The following is a 15505-nucleotide window of genomic DNA, read 5'->3' as shown; positions in this document are numbered from 1 at the left end:
GGGTTGGAGATGTTGATGACCAGAATAAACATCCAGTGGAGCTTTCTTTCTTGGAAAGAAACTTGTTTCATGGATCAACAAGAAGCAGTCATGTACCTCTTTATCTACTGCTGAAGCTGAGTATGTTGCTACTTCTACTAACTATACACATGTTCTATGGATGAAGAAAATGTTGAAGGATATAAGAGTGGATTGTAATGAACCGGTAGTTATTCACTGTGATAACTCTGCTGCTATTGACATATCAAAGAATCCGATATTTCATTCTAAGACAAAGCACATATCTATCATGTAAAACTTTTTGAAGGAGAAGGTGGAAGAAAATGAAGTTAGACTGGTTTATGTGAACACTAAAGAGAAGATTGCAGACATCTTCACTAAACCTTTTCCTAAGGAATCATTTAAGTAATTCAGAGACAGATTGGGGGTTTCTACCCCCCTCATAGAGACCTGAGTGATGTTGATTGGCATCAGTCCGGTATGCATTTACAGAGCTACTATTCATTCCAGATTGATGTGTTGGTGCTACTACTAAGGGGGAGTAGTCATCTGTGTGGTTTAGTGGATTTATGATTTTTCTTTGATGTTTATGTCAGATTTTGGCATTGATGTCAAAGGGAGAGATATATATGTGAAAAACAGAGCTTAAAAAAATATCAGTCAAAGTGAGATCAGAGCTTAACAAGGATATCATTCAAAGGGGGAATTTTCTAACTTTATTGTAATATCATCTTATGGGAGATTGTTGGCTATCTTCCTTTGGGGGAAACTTGTTTGGCATTTCTTGGCACTTGGATGTTTTTCACATCTAGTGTTTCCATCAATGCCAAAGGGGGAGATTGTTGGAAAATTGGAGGAGTTGATTATGTGTTGCATTGATGTTTTGTCATTGATGGCAACACCAGTTGTTTTGGTTGTTTACTGGTTTTTGGTAGGTTTCAGTAGAGCTATTGGATCATGATATTGATCTGGCATGCTCTGATATGCTCCGGTTTGTGGAATTTATTTGGATATGTCATTCATGCTATTCAGATGTGTATCACAATTAGTTGGTTTGGGATTTGATGACTCGAGAGCTATCATTTGTTCTAGTAAGCCTTTTGCTCATCGTTAAGGGTTTTACCCATAGAGCTTTGTTGAAGATATTTTGATGCACATGATAAGTGGTGTTGGAGCAACTTCTATATGGCTTTTAGGATGTTGTTGGTTATCTTGTTCGTGTTCCTGTTGATCGGTAGTGTTGGATTTGGGTCTGGACCTAATGCTATCTTATTCTGCTAGGTTATGGATTGGTTTATGTAACGTGTTGGTGGATAATCCCAATGCATTTTCAGTTGGATCTATTGATTTGATTATGTTGTTTCGGTCTTAGGCCGGCTTGGTTGATCATTGGATTGTGGTTTTATGTTATGAACTTATTGTATTATCTTTTAGGTGGCCGACCTAATTGTTTAGGTCCCGGGTTGGTATAAATATGATGTAAGATCTCTTTGTAGATCATGGGCATATTCATGGGTTTTGGGATATAGGATTATCTGTGTGTGAATAAGGTTGTAATCACATGTAGAGGTTTTGGTCAATCATAGGTGATCGAATTTGGTTGGTGAAAGAGGTTTAAGACCTCCGGTACTGAGCTTAACCGAAACCGTATTCAGGCATAGGAGATGTTATTCTTGAAGTTCACTCTTCTTTCTGGATTGTAGTTTGGATTGATTTTGTAGTCAGTGAGGCTCCTTTTGTGATGAGCAATTTGCTCTAGGCTGCTGGCCTTCCTACATGTGCATACCCTCTTTTTGTAATGACATACTTATTATAGAAGTATTATCTGACTGTGGGTAGGCTTCCCACCATGGTTTTTCCCTTTACTGGGTTTTCCATGTACAAATCTTGGTGTAATCTTTTGTGGATGGTTGGTAAATGTTTTGTGGTTTATATTTGTGCTTAACTATTAGATCTACTATTCTAGTTATAAGGTTTTAATGCTTAAAGTTCTATAATCTTGTAACAATTGATTCACCCCCCCCTCTCAGTTGTTCACCGGTAATCTGAGTTGTCTAACAGAAGCAAGTTCATCCCTCAAGGTAGCATTCTGTCTCTCAAGTTTGTGACCATTATTCCTTGATTGTGTTAACTCAAGCTTCAACTGATCATTCTCATAGGTAAGCATGAAGCATTCATTAGCTCTTTCCTTCAGTGATTGTGCCAGATTCTCTTCATTCTTCTTCCGGTCCTCAATTTACTTAGTTAGTCTCATCACAATGGATTGCATCTCATTCTTCAAAGCAACGTTCTCTTTCTCAAGCTTGTCAGCCTCATTAGCTTTGTCTTGGTATTCTATGATCCGATCTTCTTTCTTCTTCAACTTGTCCATTAATTCCTTTCTCTTTTCTCTACAAATACTTGCTTGATCCTTCAGCTCACTAGTGAACTCATCATCGACATTCAGATTCTTCTTCAAGCTACAGATCTCATTTTTACTTGCATCAAGATCCTCAAGTGCCACATTGAGTTGTCTTTGAAAACCAGAATCTATAGAATCAATCTCCCAGATCTTCCTCAAGTGGTTAAGCTTCCTCAGAGGAACTAGGCTCTGATACCAATTGTTAGAATCAAAGATCACTGAGAGGGCGGGGGTGAATCAGTGATCTATCAGAAGTAAAATCCACAAACTTATTCTTTATCCACTAGTTAGCAATGCATAATAGAAAGTAACATAAAAATGCAGTAAATAAACCACAAATCCATAACACCAAAATTTTTACATAGAAACCTGAAAAGGAAAAACCACAGTGGGGCTGGAACCCACAATATTCATATACGATGGCTAGGAGTACATAAATATTACATAGATGGGGAATGCACTTGCATCTAGGCTCACTGCTAAAATATAGTTTCTCAGAAGGCTATAGCCTTCAAGGAAGTCTCACTAACTTACAATTTTATTACAATGAGAAAATACAATGAAATGAACTCTCAAGTAGCATTTGACTATGCAAGAATGAGTTCTAGTTAAGCACTGAATCTCTAATTGTCTTTGCTCTGCTAAATACTTTGTTACTGTCTTAGTCAGCTACCAGATTATCTGAGATTCAAATGCGCACGTGAACTTCGCTCAATAACACCAAGAGTGATAGCCAGACCACTAATACACTAAAAATAAATCGCCAATTCAATCTTATATATCCACTCTTATCACAAAAACAATCTCCTTCAAGTCGGCTTCAAGTAGTGTAACGTGTAGCTCCAAGTCAGCTTCAATATCAAACAAAATATAACACTGGACCAAAAGATTATAATCACACATTTCCTAAGGATCTTCCCATTCACCGAGATCATAAAAACTATCACCAAAAACACCACAATCATCGAAAATCATTCTGAACCAAAACATTACCAAGATACCCTGATTTACCGGTTAACTCTAGCTTCCGGATAAGATGAATCGTGACTGCCAGATTGAATCTTCAAGAATTGTTGCCATCAATGACAAACCTAAACCATAAATCAAGCATCAAAGATCACCAGATGAGTGTCAATTGCCAACACAATACCAAGTGATGAAATTATATTGCTAGTCAAAATTATTTCTTTTAACACTAACCAAGCAAATGTTCCAGCTTTTTGGAGACCTACCCTTGACCAATAGAAAGAAAAGCCCCTCACTTTACCTTCCATCTTTGTGTTAAGGGTAAAATTGTACTCCCGTTTGACTAAATAGGACCCAAAACTAGAAGGTAACCAAACAATTTCATCATTGAAATTATTGAAATGAATCACTCTCATACTGAGTTCCTGCAATAAAGTTTGTTTCTAAGGGCAAGGAGTAGCAACCTCTAAAATATCTTTCCATTTTACTAACCAAAAACCATCCAACCAAGAGCTCTTAAAGTAGTCTCTGACCAAACTACCCCAAGAGGATTTTAGAGTAACTTTCATATCCTCTAAACCTTGAATATGCTCTAAGGGAGGATGACCATTCCAAGGGTCCTCCCAGAATCTTGTAGAATTACCATCATGAATCAACCAAGATAAATTTGGTAGGAAAATCTTCCTACATTTCAAAAAAAAGTTCCACATTTGTGAACTTGAAGGGGGATCTAAAATGGTGAAAATTCTTTTCGATTCCTCAGAATCCATATACTTAGCTTTAATTATTGAGGTCCAAACTAAGTTCATCTCTTTGTACAACTCCTAAACTAGCTTGCCACCCAAAGATAGGTTTCTTTCCTCAAATCTGTGAACACCTGCACCTCAAAAAACCTTATAAGAACATACACTATCCCAGGCTAATAAATGAACTTTGTTTTTGCCTTGTTTGTTACCATTCCAAAAGAGTTTTTTAAGTATTGATTCTAGATCTTCTTTAATCATCTTCGGCATAGGTAGAATTGACATGACTTAATTTTAAATTATGGCTGGCATTATCTTGATCAACAAAATTCTTCCTGCTAATGAAAGCCAAGTGTTTTCCAAGATGTTATCCTACTCTTAATTGAAGTTACAATGGACGACCAAAATCTTCCTTTATTAGCACCTACGAAGAGAGGGATACCAAGATACTTACAAGGTAAGGATCACTATTTGAAACCAAGTAGATCAGATAATTTGTTTGCCAAAGATGTGGAGTACTTAATAATAAATACCTTTGACTTGGAAGCATTTATTTTTTGACCAGAAACTTCATAATACATATCCAGAGTTCTTTTTATATTTTTAGCCTCTCCAACAGTAGCATCCCCAAATAGCATAGTATCATCAACAAATAAAATATGAGTTATAGATATTTGAGTTTGAGGAATCGTAATTCCTCTCCAAGTATGAAGGGAATGTTGGCATTGAGTTGCCATTGATGTCAACCGACGAGTAGGAGTTTGTTGGCATTAGAGATTGATTTGAACAGGCATGGTGTAAGCATGAGTTATCACCAGTAAGAGGTGATATCAAGAAGTGTGCTGGCATGTTAAGTAAATACCGACAAGGCATGAAACCAATATGTATGAAGGTTGGCTGCCAGTTTGTAATGAAGAGGCAAAATATTAACAAGATCACAATGAAGCAGTATACCAGAGGATAAGGTGAGTTGCCAATGTGTTGTGTTGTCGGTAAGAGAAAATGTTCAATGTGTTGGACATACCGGTAGAAGGATTTGTCGGATGAACAAGTATGAACTGACCCTATGTCGGTGAGTGGGTCATGTGTCGACGTATCTATCATGTGGATTCTAGGTGGTAAGAAGGGAGATGCCAATGTGTTTGCATCGTCGAGGCAAGGTAGTTGTAGGGACAGGTAAGAATTTAATGAAGCCCCCCTTGATTTGTGGATTGAAAATTAGAAGTTTTGTGGCTCGATGAAGAATGAATGATAGAAGAAGATCAAAGAGTTGTTGGCGTCATGATTGAAGTATGGCACCAGATTACATGATGACCTCGAACAAGAAACAACTAGATCTTAAATATGGTCAACAAAAATCAAAGCAAAAGAACAGGGTTAGGTTTTCTATTTTTAGCATACATGCATTGGACAAATGAAAAACATGTACAAATTTATTTCCTCAATGCAAGTGATCGATCCAAGGAAGATTGGAGTGGATTGAAGATAGATTTGATCACTGAGAAGAAACCCTAACCATCCTAAGTTTGAATTGGTTTTTGGCGGGAGGGCTCAAGTTTAAATATGCCAACTTGAGACTTTAATTTGTGATGAGAGAGCGTGAAGAAGGATGATTAGTGTGGAGTCAAAACAATTGGAAAGAAAATTCTGAGTGACTATGTGTGTAGGTTATCCTGGAGCATGGGAAGGAAACTGATAGAGTGTGTGAAGAATATAGAGGGAAGGAATACCTGCAAAGTTAGAATAGATGGATATGTTGCAGAAGTTAAGTGTGACTCAGCAGAAGAAGGAAAGATTAAGTAGAGTGTGAGATCTGATAGAGAGGGAGAGAAACATAAGAGATTGTAAAAGTGATCGATAAATTTGAAACCCGTAGAATAGAGTACATAAGAGTTACAAAAATTTATTTGTAACAAGGATTTATCACTATATTTGAAATCTATCAGTTTGATCACTAAGTTGGTACTTAATGAAGGGGTTGTAGCTCCTTTGAATTGGTGCTCATAAATTAGGGGTTGGTGCTCCTTGGGTTGGTGCCCTAAAATTTTAATTAGATCATTTTCATTGTGAGGCTAGATTGGAGCAGAAGATCTCCAATGACTATTCTCACCGAGGTTTTTCCCACATTGGGTTTTCCTCGTATATCCGGTGTTATGTGATGCATTTTTATGTGTGTGTATTATTGAACTAGTAATTATTCTTCCTTCACACTCAGTTTGTATTGTTTGAGTAACCGGTCTACCCATTGTTTGTTTTATATACTACTGGTATATCCTTGAGGCAGGAAAGTATTTAAATCACTAATTCACCTCCCTCTTAGTGATCCATTGTGTCCAAAAATTGGTATCAGAGCCTAGGTGCCCTATTTTGTCAAAGCGTTATTTAGCTTGGGTAGATCCTATCAAGTGTACACAATGGAAAGAAATGAATCTGCCTCCTCAAAAGCTCCTATGTTTGATGGTGTCAACTATGCCTTTTGGAGTAGAAGAATGGAAACTTATTTGTCCTCTCTAGGTTGTGATGTTTGGATGTCGGTTAAAAATGGGTACACAGTTCCAAATGTCCCCCCTACTAATCCAGATGCTAAGAAAGAATATGAGAACAATGCTAAAGCTAAAAATGCCATTCTTAGTGGTTTATCTGATAATGAATTTGTTAAAGTTATGCACTGCTCATCTGCCAAAAAAACTTGGGATAAGTTGTATAACATATTTGAAGGTGATGCTAAAGTCAAGGAAGCCAAGTTACAAACATTGAGAGCATAATTTGAGGGTTTGAAGATGAGAGATGAAGAGAAGATTGTTGACTATCTCCAAAGGATTTATGAAGTAACAAACACCATTAGAGGGCTTGGAGAAGAAGTGAAAGATGAGGTGGTAGTGATGAAAGTACTTAGATCTCTTGCATCTAAGTATGATACAAATGTTTCAGCAATAGAAGAAGCAAAAGATATGAAAACCTTTACAATGGACGAGCTATATGGTTCCCTAACTACTTATGAGATGAGGACTTTCAGTAATGAGACTGTGAATAAAGAAGATGAATTCAACACATCAAGAAAAGGAAAATAATATTCTTCTCAAGATGGAATTGCTGAAGATTCTAATGATATCATGGCTAACTTTGTCAGAAGACTAAAGAGGGATTCTGACAAATACAAAGACAATTTGCCCTTGAAATGTTTCAATTGTGGAAAGATAGGACATTTTGCTGCCAAATGTCCCTATAATGATAAGGATGTGAATGATCAACAAATTGTTAGTAGATCATCCGGTAAAGATAAAAAGAAGAATGTCTACCGGCAAGAAAAATGATGCAAATGAAAGCAGAGCAACCTTTACACTCATGAAGATGATGCCACAGATGAGGAGAGTGTCTCAGATGATTGCTACAGTGAAGGAGAAGTCAAAGAAAGCCTCTTTATGGCCCAAGGTGTCCCAGTACATGAAGCAGATGAAGAAGAAGGAGAAGGAGAAGTAGATCTTGAAGAAGAGCTCATCAATGCCTTGGAAGAGTTGAAGAAAACAAGAAGAGATCTGAAGAAGGTGAAAAAGGCTGCAGTTGAAGAATAAGAGATGTTGGAGCAATCTCTTGATGAATCCAAGAAAATAATTGTAGATCTAAAACTTCAATTGGAAGAGTCCAAGAGGATCTGTGAAACTACTAGGACCAATTTGAGTGAAAAGGAGAAGGAGTATCAAAATTTGGAAAAAGAAATTGTTAAGCTCCGGAAGGAATTAGAGAAGAGAAAAAAAGAATTGGTGATGAGAAGCAAGTATGAAAGCAGCACAGAGGCCCTAGACAAAATGTCGAGCAATCAAAAGCAATCAAAGGATACTGGAGGAATTGGGTTTGAAGAAGGAAAAAGTTCTAGGAGCAAGGACTCAACCGGTAAGGAAATACAATTCACAACAATAGAAGAGAGAAAGAACAAACATGTGTTTACTGTCAGCAAGCCTGAGAGGAAGAGGACATATGTTGTTGCTACAAGGAATGTTGCTACTACAAGGTCTACAAGGTGCATACACATAAAAATGGCTATGATAAATTACATAAATATTTTATATTTATTTAATATTTATTCTTCTATTAAATAGTTAATTTGAAAAGATTAATTTATTTAATTAATTTCATGTCCTTCTATTAATTAATTTAATTGAAACATTTTATTAATTAATTTGTTATATCCTTTTCTTCTATTCAATTAATTAAATATCCAATATTTAATTATTCCTCTAATTAATCAACTAAATATCTAATATTTAATGGTTATTCTTCTATCCTATAGTCTCATTAATTAAATAATTTATTAATTATTTAAACCCCTTTTCCAACTCACCTTCCATCTCCACTTCATCTTTCCTTTGCCAACTCATCTATTATGTGGCTAAATTAATTCAATAAAATTAAAATAAATAAAACATTTATTAGCCACTTATCTCCAACTTCCAAAATAAATGAAATATTGTGTACGTACACATATTTCCTAACCTTATTCTACATTCTCTCCAACATCCCTATATCTTAGGAGGACTTGAGTCCACTTGTCCTCTCATTCCTACATATTCTCCAACTATCCTAGATTCTCTCAAGTCTTCCCCTCAGTCAAGGTGAGATGAGTGACACTTGTCTTCTCCTTACCCCTTTCTCTCAACCTTCAACTTCTTGCTCATAGCCATCCAATCTGCAAGATTTGATCATGACCGTTGATATTTTCCACCTAAGCTCATGCACTCAAAAATCTATAAAAAGAGGTCTCCTAAGTCATTTTGAAACTAATAGACTAATAGCTAATCATACAATCATCGAGGAGTCTTCATTTTGCATCCATGAGTTTGAGTTTGAAGCAAATAGTATTTTAGAGTTTTTGAGCATAAATCATTTTCATAGCATTTTAGCTTAATATCATTTGCATTATCATAGTATCAATTAACTATCAGTCCATTATTCATATGCCATCTTGGAAGCTACTAGTGCTTGTTTGAGAGAAAACCATCTACAACCAGGAACAATGGAGTTAGGACACAATGAGACTTAAATCATGAAGGTAATAATGTTTTCATTTTATATTCATTTCATGTAGTTTCATTGGTTGAGTTTGGATTTCCTATAGTATTTCCTTTGTATTTTGTGAAACTAATATGTTGTAGGTAGTATTCTAAAGATGAAATTCAAGTCAACACATTTTGGTGCCCACTGTGGAGCTGGAGTCTTGCATATATTTCTTATACCCTATCTAGTTCTCGTAAACATAAGTTTAACGCATTCATAATCCAAATTCACGCCTGTGTGAATTCTGACAGTGCATTCATTTAATAGATTAGCACTTTTGTCTTGCAGGTTAGCACATTTGGCATTTAGGTTAGCACTTTTGTCTAGAAATCAATGCATTTAATCCTCAGATTAGTATTTTTGTCTCATAGGTTAACGTATGTGGCATTTAGGTTAGCACTTTTGTCTATGAATTCATGGATTTAGTCCACAGAGCAGCACTTTCATATTGCAGGTTCATGCTTTCGTCAACTAGGTCAACACTTTTGAGGTAGAAGATAATGTATTTGCTAAGATAGTGCTTTTATTCTCAACTAATAAAATTTTCTACAAGTCCGAATGTCCAAGAATTGAAAATTTCAAACTACTAACATATATGTGTGCAGGGTTATTTTTAAAAAAAATTCATGCATTTCCTCACATAGTTAATTAGGAGTTTTATTTTGGAGAGTAATACATCATATCTTGTTCATTTAGCTTAACTAGGGGGACAAATAGACAACATGCAACTTGCATTTTGAGTGACTTATTTAGAGTAGTTGCACATAGATTTAGAAGGCTAAAAATAAACTTGTGTATTCCGTGCTTGATGAAGTAGTAGGTAAGTTTTCTCTCACCCTTATACGGTGATAAAAAAACTTGACCTACTCTCTTTTATATGTAATCTTTAGAGGGCCTGCCTTCTTGAGCTGCCTTGAGGGGGCCAGTGAGAGGGGAATGACCCAAGTGGAAATGGGATAATACTGAGTCCTTCTGATCCACTCTAAATAAATAGTGTTTGTGACAATAGTCATAAACAACATGTGCTGATAAGTTCATACCGACACTATGTTTCCCCATAAACCCTATGGAGTGTAACCTCTATAGGCTAGGAACCTTCTGTATTTACAGAGTTGAAAGTGTCGCATGTATGGCCACATGACCGGAAGGATTTACTAAAAAAACTTGTACTAGTTGACAAAATCCTTGTAATTGTTGGCGCAAGAGGTCGGACCTCTGAAGCGGCTAAAACACATATGGTTCTTAGTAGAGATATAAAGTTTTCCATGGGGAGTTTTCATGGAAACTGGTGCTTGGCTTCCCCAGACAAGTGAGTGCCAAGGGTGGAGCCAGTGGGGACAAGCATCTAAATATCTGCTCTGAATAGCGTGGCCTCGAGGGAAACCCCATGTGAGATTCAACAATTATTGTCTTAGCCTGCCATAGGATTCGTGCTTGCTTGTGCATTTTTGTTTTTCAAACATTGTGTCTTCTATGTTTATAATGTGCTTAGAATGGTAAAAAATTGAAGAAAATCATCATCTAAAAATGAGCAAAAATCTAACAACTTGCTGGAAAAACTGAAAAATCCTTGTAATACAGTGAGAACGACGCTTTTGAGGCACATAACTGCACATTTATTATGAAAAACAATGCATTTGAACAATAGTACAATGCTTTTATGTCATATGGTCACACATTTGATTAGTGGATTAACGCTTTTAAATATGAAACTGCACTTTTATAACATAGTTTTCCACTTTTAGTGACACGAAGCAGTGCTTTTAAGCAACAGAGTAGCGCATTTGTCCCATAAGTTAGCGCCTTTGACCAAAAAGTTAGGGCAAATGCTTTCTCACATCTGAGACACAACATATCAAACCAAAATTTCAAAGTCAGTATCAAAAACCCTTCTTGAGTAGAGTTGTCTTTAAACTATCGTAGATCTTCAAACTAGTTCGATAATTGGGTTACCAATCCAACAGGCTATTTCCAAAAGGTTTCCATAAGCATAAAACATTCAACAAGCTAGTGATTCAACCATCTTAAGTGCAAAAATCAACATCATTATTAGTTTGTCATCAGGATATATCAAATCCTCTATCACAAAACTTGATCAATCCACCTTTTGTTCATTATCTTGTATATATCATTCCTATTTTGAACCTAGGTTATATCAAAATTAGAATTGCACTCACATTGGAATCAAGCAAACTTGTAAACTATCATATGCTTATATGACTTTTAAATATCACCTTAAGAAAAGTAAACCCAGTTATAAAGCTACTTACAAGAGGATAAGATTCTTGTATATCAATCGCAAGATCTTGTTAAAACATAGGACATTCCTACACCGTTTTTGTCACTATTTACATGGCTACGGGATAAAATTTGATGGAGAACTTTTGCAAGGATGTGCTTTTCAACAAAAAGACACTTTATCACAATGAACCAATAATAGTGGTAAAATCAACAAATCCTACCTTCCTAAACCAATAATCACCTATTGAGTTGTTTTTAGAAGGTGAAAAATTGACAAATTTTTCGAGGCAATCACATGCTAGTTTGGACTAGAGCTCAATACGAGCAATTCAGAAAACAACAAAAACAAATGGAAGAAGATAATTCAATGCTTCAAACTTTTGAGTATACAGCTGTTGATGAAGAAGCAGTCAATAACACCATTAGAGACCTTGAGCAAGATTTCAAATTTGACAAACTAATGAAAAAGTTATTAGAGAAACAAAAAAAAATACCTTTTAATGTTGGCAAAATCAGGAGCTAAATTGCCACAAGACTTTAACGTAGAAGGCTTGAAACAAGATGTAGAGATGAGTAATAATCAAAACATAGATGATCCAAATAACGAGGATATAAATAAAGTAAGCCATGAGGAAAAAAGGGGAGATAAAACAAGAAAAGACCATGATGATACAAGAAGAGAGCATAGTGATAGAAGAACTTATAAGGATACAAGGAGAATCTATGTGGATAATCCTTTGTTAACTCTCACTCAACAAATGCAAACCTTACAACAACAAATTAGGATATGCAGAATGGAACAAGCTCCAAGAAGTATTCGTTGGAGGATATCTTCCCATATCCTTTTGACAAAAGTTTAAGTATAATACCATTCCCACAACATTGTGAAATCCCTAAATATGATAAATACGATGGGAAATCTGATCCTCAAGATCACATTAGAGAATTTTGCACTATGAGTATGGAATTTGCACACAATTAAACTTACTTGATGTGTCTATTCCATAGGAGTTTAAATGGAAAATTGATGGAATGGTTCTCAAGACTACCATCTGGAATCAAATCTTTTGAAGAAATTTTGAATAGATTTATCTCACAATACTCCTAAAATGTAAGAAATGAGATAACAATGTTGGATTTATGCAATGTTAAGCAAAAGAATGGTGAATCTTTCATGATCTTCTTACAATAATGGAAATGAATGTTTAATATGTATCCAAGAGATGTACTTGATCAAGAGAAAATAGACATATTCATTGACAACCTTATCAGTGAGATGAGTTATCATCTAAAAATGCAATGTCCTCCTTCTTTTTCCAAGATGATTGAAAATGGTCTAAAAATAGAAGATGCAATGGTAAAGAAAGGAGAGCTAAAGCTTTACAATAATTCCAACAATAATTCCAACAACAATAACAACAACAACACCAATAAAAATAACAATGACAAACCTAAATTTTGGTCAAAGAATAGGAATGTTCTCAATGGAGGAAATGACGACAATAATGCTACAAAAGAAAACCAATCTTTAATCTATCAAGTCAAATCCCAAACCATAACAATCAAGAGAATAGTAAATCCAAGTCTTTCTTCTCCAATCCTCGCAAGAAATTCACAAACATTGGAGAACCCTTGGAATCAGCTTTGAAAACTCTTCTTGCAAATAAATTGATTACTTTACCAGAAGCAAGAAATTATGAACCATAGGGCAAACCTAATTGGTGGAATGACAATCATTTTTGCAATTACCATTTAAACAAAGGACACCAAACTAATAATTGTCAAAGATTGAAGCACCTTATCCAAGATTTAATCTATAATGGAACTATCATAGTGGATAGTCATAAGATGAACGGATCACATCTAGCCTTCAAAACTCTGCTTCCAAACTATGAAAAAGGTGAACAATCTAAATCAAAAGATGAAAAAGGCAAAGCTAAAGTGAACTACACTTATACGCATGATGATGTGGTAAATGTCAGCATCGTTAAAGATAACAAACCTTCTGAACCAATCAATGTCATTATGAGAAGCAAAGCAAAGGTTACATTTATGAATCAACATCCACTTCACGACAATACAACTTAGTGGAACAATTGCAAAGAATACCCGCTCAAATATCAATTTTAGAGCTCCTTAAATTTTCACATATGCATAAGGAAATTTTGGAAAAAGCTCTAACAGAAACAATAGTTTCAAAAGACTTGGATGTAGATCAGTTCCAAAACATGGTGGGACACCTTATAACCCCTCATTGTTTATCATTTTTTGAAAATGATGACACATGTTTGCAACATCCTCACAGTGCTCCCTTACATGTTGAAGTCACCATTCATAAAACTCATGTCAAATGCATACTCATAGATGGTGGAGTTGGCTTAAACATTTGTGCATTAAGTTTAATAAAGGCTTTGGGATATTCAGAAAATGATCCAAAGAAGAAAATAACCATTAAGGCTTATGATGAAGAAGAGTGTTCTTCTAAAGGAACTGTGGTGTTACCAATCAAAATAGGACATGTGGAAAGGAATACATTATGCTAGGTTTTAGATTTGAATCTATCTTATAACATTCTTCTGGGAAGACCATGGATTCATAACATGCAAGAAGTTCCTTCTACATATCACTAATGTGTAGAGTTTACTCATGAGGGACAAGAAGTCACTATAATTGTAGACTCCAGCCAATATTGCAATAATCTAAAGCCAACACAAGATGCAAGATTTCCACATAATAGAGAATCAGTCTATCCCACCAAAGAAATTCAAGAAAAAATATGGGAAACCTTTGAGAAAAAGCTCAAATTAAATGATGAAGGAATGGGAAAATATTCTTTACATAGCTTGCCACTTTCACCTAAATCATATGGAAATCCTACAAATGTTCAACCACAGATCTCAAAAAAATTAGTATAAATTTTTGATGGAGCATTTGTTAGAGCTAGAACACTTGCAGAAGAAACTAAAGACAAGGACATTCTTGGTTGTACAAAGATGAAAATGAAACTATAGCAATAGCTGCAAAAGTCAATATTCCCATAGAGAAATATGACAATGGTTATAAGATCATGCAAAAATTGGAATATGAAGGAAAAGGACCAATTGGCAAGAGACAAGAAGGTATTTCAGAACCTATCTGTCCTCACTCACAATCTAAAGAAGATAAATTAGGACTTGGATATCCAAAATCAAATTAAAAACAACATAATTATCAACCGCCAAGGTGGAGAAAGAAAGCAGTTCCTAAAGAAGAACCATGACAAGAAAAGATACACCAAGCAACAGAAATAGTAGCCAATAAACAAAAACAAGAAGAATATGAGAAATAACAGGAAGAACTTGCAATCAAAAGAGAAGAAGAATCTTCCTAACAAGTTCAAGGAATATAAACAAGTGTTGAGTCTGAGCAAGATATTCTAGAAGTAGTGAAAGAAGAGATGGCCAAAATCAGAGAACTATTTGCACCATACAATGTTCCTGTATGGTATAGTGGTATAATCATAGACAATGGTTCAGAGATAGATTTAAATGAATATGAATAGGGTTCAGATTTATCATCTAGTGTATCAAGTGAAGAAAAGGATGAAGAACAAGCAACTATTACAAATGAAGATTCGTATTTCACAAAACAAAGGATAGCATTAGAAAGAAGACAAGAAGAACTCATAATTTAGAGGAAAGAGGCATATACAAGACAACAAAAGAAAGATGATGAAAAAGAACAAGAAGTAACACCACAAGGAACACAAACAATTATTGATCAAGTATCAGGAAATATCAGATTTGTATCAAATGATGAGCAAGACATACCAAGGTATGGAAGAACTAATACATAGTCAAGCAGGATTGACTATTAGTCCAAAAGAAGTTGAGTTTGAGAGAAGACAAAAGATAGCAAAAGAATCCTCTATGTCATGTACACAAGTATGTCAACTTCAAAATACAAATGAATCTATTGAAATTAATCAAGAAGGAACTTGTAGTATTAAAGATGTATGTGTTGATATAATCCATTTGTTTGAGGGACAAACGTAAGATGAAGAGTCACTTGATTGTGAACCACAAAATACCAATACTAATTTTGTTAGAGTTGATTGGAGAAC

This window comes from Cryptomeria japonica, chromosome 9 (genome assembly GCF_030272615.1).
Source record: "Cryptomeria japonica chromosome 9, Sugi_1.0, whole genome shotgun sequence".
NCBI lineage: Eukaryota > Viridiplantae > Streptophyta > Pinopsida > Cupressales > Cupressaceae > Cryptomeria > Cryptomeria japonica.
The sequence above is the reverse complement of the archived record's forward strand: the minus strand, read 5'-3'. Positions refer to the sequence as shown.